The sequence below is a fragment of the Schistocerca serialis genome, chromosome 1, assembly GCF_023864345.2.
Source record: "Schistocerca serialis cubense isolate TAMUIC-IGC-003099 chromosome 1, iqSchSeri2.2, whole genome shotgun sequence".
NCBI classification, from domain to species: Eukaryota; Metazoa; Arthropoda; class Insecta; order Orthoptera; family Acrididae; genus Schistocerca; species Schistocerca serialis.
In genome coordinates, this window is record NC_064638.1 from 1,203,772,537 (window position 1) to 1,203,779,635 (window position 7,099).

Consider the following 7,099-nt stretch of genomic DNA (forward strand, 5'->3'; position numbering starts at 1 on the left):
CTTTCTGCAAAATAGTAACTGTGATTGGCTTGCTCAGGGCATAGCTCCATGACGTAGCAAAATCAGCCCAGAAATTGCCGCTAAGAATCTCCATTGGTGGAATGGTAGTGCTCCGGCAATGTAGTGGAATTTTCCGCCGGTTTTCGAGTTGCTGATTGGAACGTTTAACCACAGACACTGTCGTGGGGGTGGGAATGTTCTGCGTTCGGCCCGTATGGGTGCTCAGGGGTAGTCGGGTCTCGCCGTTCGGTCGAGGACGTCGAAGCAACCAACCATCACCTCCGGTACGCCAGATCGTGTTCTGGCAGTTAAGAAGACAGTTTGGCAATGTATGTCCGCAGCACCGGCAGATAGGGATTTTCCTAGGTGATAATCAGAGCTCAGCAGAGCGCGCCTGTTCGTCTTTTTCTAACTTTGTCCTGTCTTGAGTAGCAGCAATTAATGTTGGGTTAGCTGTGTGTCTCTCTTAAGATTTGAGTGGCAAGGAATTGGCTCCACATACCACTTCGTCATAAACCTCACAATCTAGTTTAGGGACAACTTCACCTTCACAGCGTTTGTTTGAGTATCCAATTTGAGCCAATTTGATGTATTATAAATGTTTCATGCGTTTTTGTTTATTATTTTGTGTTTAGTCTTAATAAATCATATTGTTATTTTGCACAGAGCTTTCATTCTGTTAATCCGTAGAGCAACCCATCATTTCTCACTACGTTAATGAAACCTTCCTTTATTTAACTTATTTATCAAATTAAATTATTGCAGGTGCCAAACTCTTTTCTACTCCACTTGCAGGGTCGATTACAGTCAGTTCGCGTATATTTTTTAATCCTTGTGCAACAGCAAAAGTCGGAGTTAGAATAGGGGGGGGGGCTTAGAGCATCATTTACATATGTAGATTCTAGAATTTAGTGTTAAATACACTGCTTGCCCTGGCACCTCGCACCTTTTCTCCCATGATGTACTACGAACAATGGATGAAGGGCAGCAGGCACATTTTGTTTTTCTAGATTTCCGGAAACGATTTGACACGGTGCCCATTGCAGACTGTTAACGAAGGTACGAGCGTATGGAACAGGTTCACAGACATGTGAGTGGCCTGAAGACTTGTTAAGTTATAGAACACTGTATGTTGTCCTCGATGGCGAGTGTTCATCGGAGACGAGGGTATCGTCAGGAGTACCCCAGGAATGTGTCACAGGACCGCTGATATACACAGGGTGAGTCACCTAACGTTACCGCTGGATATATATCGTAAACCACATCAAATACTGACGAACCGATTCCACAGACCGAACGTGAGGAGAGTGGCTAGTGTAATTGTTTGATACAAACCATAAAATAATGCACGGAAGTATCTTTTTTAACACAAACCTACGTTTTTTTAAATGGAACCACGTTAGTTTTGTTAGCACATCTGAACATGTAAGCAAATACGTAATCAGTGCCGTTTGTTGCATTGTAAAATGTTAATTACATCCGGAGATATTGTAACCTAAAGTTGTCGCTTGAAACCTTCGACGTTCAGTTGCGTGTTGTAACAAACACGGGCCACGGTCGGCGAGCAGCATCTGCAGGGACATGTTTACGATGACGACCGTGTCTACGACTGTTGCTGTAGTGCACTGTTGTGGTTTGGTTTAGCTGTCGCGGTGTCTGCTTGTAGCGCTTGCTACTATTGTTATTCTGCGCTTCGTCTCCGCACGCAGACCAACTGTAGTACACCGTGTTACCAGACGTCTGTGATAGTGTAGTGTTGTAGGAACTGTGACCATGGTGTATTCGAACTCTGAAAAGGCGGAGATGATACTCATCTATGGCGAGTGTCGACGAAATGCAGCTGAAGCCCGCAGGGTGCATGCAGAACGGTACCCGGACAGAGAGCATCCAACGTGCCGCATATTGCAAAACATCTACCGCCAACTGTATGCAACAGGTATGGTCGTAGCACGCAAACGGGTTCGTAACAGGCCCGTCACAGGAGAAGCGGGTGCAGTTGGTGTGTTAGCTGCTGTTGCCATTAACCCACACATGAGTACACGGGACATTGCGAGAGCCGGTGGACTGAGTCAAAGTAGTGTCATGCGCATACTGCATCGTCACCGCTTTCACCCGTTTCATGTGTCGCTACATCAGCAATTACATGGTGATGACTATAATCATCGAGTACAATTCTGTCAATGGGCATTAACAGAGAATGCGTTGCAGTTCTACCTGTTTACTGAAGAAGCGGGTTACACAAACCACGGGGCAGTGAATCTACGGAACATGCATTACTGGTCCGTGGGCAATCCTCGCTGGCTCAGACAGGTAGAGCGACAGCGACCGTGGAGTGTAAATGTATGGTGCGGAATCATTGGCGACCACCTCATTGGTCTTCACTTCATTGCAGGGGCCCAAACAGTTGCAACATACATCGCGTTTCTACAGAATAATCTGCCAACCTTGCTCGAAAATGTCCCACTGGAAACGCGTCGACGTATGTGGTGTCAGTATGATGGTGCACCTGCACATTCCGCAATTAACACTAGGCTGACCCTTGACAGGATGTTCGACGGGCGATTCATAGGACGTGGAGGACGCATAAATTGGCTATCCCGTTCTCCTGATCTTACACCTCTGGACTTCTTTCTGTGGGGTACGTTAAAGGAGAATGTGTACCGTGATGTGCCTACAAACCCAGAGGATATGAAACAACGTATTGTGGCAGCCTGCGGCGACATTACACCAGATGTACTGCGGCGTATACGACATTCATTACGCCAGAGATTGCAACTGTGTGCAGTAAATGATGGCCACCACATTGAACATCTATTGGCCTGACATGTCGGGACACACTTTATTCCACTCCGTAATTGATAACGGAAACCACGTGTGTACGTGTACCTGACCCCTCTTGGTAATGTACATGTGCGTCAGTGAAAAAGACCAATAAAAAGGTGTTAGCATGTGGTCGTAATGTGGTGTTCCAGTCTCTTCTGTACCTAAGGTCCATCACCGTTCCCTTTGGATCCCTACGTAATTCGGTGCTCTCCGATACACACGATCGAACAGCGGAGGAGTGGTACTCAAGCGTCAACTTTAGGTTACAATATCTCCGGATGTAATTAACATTTTACAATGAAACAAACGGCACTGATTACGTATTTGTTTATATGTTCAGACGTGCTAACAAAACTAACGGGGTTCCATTTAAAAAAACGTAGGTTTGTGTTAAAAAACATACTTCCGTGCATTTTTTTATGGTTTGTATTAACCAATTACACTAGCCCCTCTCCTCACGTTCGGTCTGTGGAATCGATTCGTCAGTATTTGATGTGGTTTACGAAATATATCCAGCGGTAATGTTAGGTAACTCACCCTGTATATCTGGCGGACAGGGTGGACAGCAATCTGTGGTTGTTTACTGATGGTGGTGTGGTGTACGGTAAGGTCCCGAAGTTGACTGACTGTGGGAGGATACAAGATGACATAGGAAAAGATTTGTGTGATGAATGGCAGCTACCTCTAAATGTAGAAAAATGGAAGTTAATGTGGACATGTAGGAAAACCAAACCCGTAATGTTTGGGTACAGCATTAGAAGCGCCCTGGCCTTTAAATGTCTTGGCGTAACGTTGCAAAGCAGTATGAAATGGAAAGAGTATGTGAGGACTGTGGTAGGGAAGGCAATTCGCAGACTTCGGTTTATTGGGAGAATTTTAGGAAAGTGTGGTTCATCTATAAAGGAGACTGCTAGTGCGAAATATTCTTGAGTGCTTCCCTAGTGTTTGGGATCGGTTTTGGGGTGGATCAAAGGAAGACATCGAAGGCGGACTGCTAGATTTGTTACCAGTAGGTTCGAACAACACACAAGTGTTACGGAGATGCTTTGGGAACTCAAATGGGAATCCCTGGAGGCAAGGCAATGTTCTTTTCGAGGAACACCATTGACAAAATTTGGGGAACCAGCATTTGAGGCTGGCTGCAGAACGACTCTATTGCCTCCAACATAACTGCGTGAAAGGACCACGAAGAGAGGATACGAGAAGTTAGGACTCATACGGAGGTATGTAGATAGTCGTTTTCCCCTCACTTCATTTGCGAGTGGAAAAGGAAAGGAAATGACTAATAATGGTACGGGGTACCCTCCGTCGAGCGCCGTATCATGGCTTGCAGAGTATCTATGCAGCTGTAGATGGCAGAGTGTCAATTAAAACAATAATGGCATTCATAGTGTAATTATATCGTATTGCGGATGCAAATGTGCGATTGTCACACATAGGTACCACAAAGACAGTGTTATTATGCCATGAGGTAGTAAGACAGGAAAATGTAATCTTTAGTGAAGTATGGATACAAGGCCATCATCTATGCAGACCTCAGGCTACAGATCATTCGTACTCAGCATATAGGTCCTCAACTGTGAAGAAGAAGTACATGAACCATCATGATATTACAGTTGTAACTAACATAATGTTATAAACACAGTGCTACATAATTAAGAGCGAAGTTAAAAGAATAAAATGAGCTCAGTAATCTTTTACTGAATGCGAATGTGTAATTATCACATGCGGTAGTACAACAGGCTATTTTGCAGGAAACAGCATGTCACACTCTAGGTTTAACTTGGCCGATTAAGTATGCCGGAAGATTTCTTAAGGTGTTAGGTAAAGAGACCACACAACCCACTGTGCGGGAAATGTGGGAAAATCTGAGCGGAGGCGTAGTAATCCATGGGTGCCATATGTCTGTGGAGCAGTACGAGTGTTAAAACATCACCACCTGCTGTGGTATGGCGCTGCTTACTCTGTGCTGGTGTCGAACCACAGATGAGCTCGGCCCATAGAACAGTGCCTCGGTCGACCATGCACAACCGGTTTCTTCTCTGTGCAGAGATAAAAAAAATTGTTGATCTGCAGCTTCGGTGACTATCTGTCACACAGAAAAAATTGTATGCTCTGCCATTTGTAATATTAATCTGGAGTTGGGCAAGATGTTAATGTGAAATGTAATTTATGGTGTTGAAGAATGTGTTCGTAACATTTTTGTTTTGCATATTGGTATTCCTGTTGCTATGCATTTATTTATCGATTGTCATTTTTTGTTTGTGGTTCACTGTTTCCGTGTGACTTTACTTATCGTCGCCGGCCGGTGTGGCCGAGCGGTTCTAGGCGCTTCAGTCTGGAACAGCGCGACCGCTACGGTCGCAGGTTCGAATCCTGTCTCGGGCATGGATGTGTGTGATGTCCTTAGGTTAGTTAGGTTTAAGTAGTTCTAAGTTCCAGGGGACTGATGACCTCAGGTGGGGCCGGCCGGTGTGGCCGTGCGGTTAAAGGCGCTTCAGTCTGGAACCGCGTGACCGCTATGGTCGCAGGTTCGAATCCTGCCTCGGGCATGGATGTGTGTGATGTCCTTAGGTTAGTTAGGTTTAAGTAGTTCTAAGTTCCAGGGGACTGATGACCTCAGGTTGGGGCCGGCCGGTGTGGCCGTGCGGTTAAAGGCGCTTCAGTCTGGAACCGCGTGACCGCTACGGTCGCAGGTTCGAATCCTGCCTCGGGCATGGATGTGTGTGATGTCCTTAGGTTAGTTAGGTTTAATTAGTTCTAAGTTCTGGGCGACTGATGACCTCAGAAGTTAAGTCGCATAGTGCTCAGAACCAACCTCAGGTGTTAAGTCCCATAGTGGCCAGAGCCATTTGAACCAATATCACCAATCTGATTCTGCCAACATTTCGCTAATATCTCCTGCCTCGACTGCATCGAAGAGAAAAATTCAATTACATGATAATGCGTGTGTTTGGCTGATTTGCATATACTGAGTAACTGTATCATGTGTAGTGTCAAATGCAAGTACTGTGACATTACAGACTGTGTGGAACTTGGTGAAGATGCAAATAGGAGAAGAGGTTTTGCTTTGAAATGTAGATTCAGCCAAGAGAATAACTCTTGTATGACTTCAAAATTCATTTAGAGGAAGAAGATTTTTTAAATTAATCTCAGTTTACAATACGCTATGTGGTCGATAGGAAAGAGTGATAAAGGAAGTAGAACATTTGCTGTTTTGATAAATTTTTCAGCACCTCTGCATAGATATGTAGACATAACAGTATAATCGTACAGGCTCTGAAAGAAATTTGTGAAACTTCTACCATAAAAGCTTCAGGGGAGCGCATTTCAGCTGATAATGGACGTAAAGACATTGTTGCAGCTTTTGATGGGACGTGACAGAAGAGAGGTCATTCGTCACTCAGTGGCATAGCATCTCATTTTAGTAAGGTTTGAAGCTCCTCTTTTTGTTCTTCCATGCTTGCAATAATAAAACTGGGTTGCTTTGGAAGTCAGCCTTATGCAAACACAATTAGTTTACTTTTATATTTATCCAGACATGTTTCGACACCGATGTGTCATCTCCTGTGGGTCAAATTTTTATTTCTGTAAAGCGCAATATCACATTTGTAATATTAATCTGGAGTTGGGCAAGATGTTAATGTCAAATGTAATTTATGGTGTTAAAGAATGTGTTCGTAACATTTTTGTTTTGATTATTGGTATTCCGGTTGCTATGCATTTATTTATCTATTGTCATTTTTTGTTTGTGGTTCACTGTTTCCATGTGAGTTTACGGCCGGTGTGGCCGAGCAGTTCTAGGCGCTTCAGTCTGGAACCGCGCGACCGCTACGGTCGCAGGTTCGAATCCTACCTCGGGCATGGATGTGTGTGATGTCCTTAGGTTAGTTAGGTTTAAGTAGTTCTAAGTTCTTGGGGACTGATGACCTCAGATGTTAAGTCCCATAGTGCTCAAAGCCTTTTGAACCATTTTACGATTCTAGGCGCTACAGTCTGGAACCGCGTGACCGCTACGGTCGCATGTTCGACTCCTGCTTCGGGCATGGATGTGTGTGATGTCCTTAGGTTAGTTAGGTTTAAGTAGTTCTAAGTTCTAGGGGACTGATGACCTCAGATGTTACGTCCCATAGTGCTCAGAGCCATTTGAACCATTTTACGTATCGTCATTTTGTGATTTGTAGATAGTGAGAGGAGCAGTGGACGCTAGATAATGGAGTGCCAAGTAGAGAAATCGGAACATTTCCGACATATTCTTCTCTTTGAGTTCAATAGA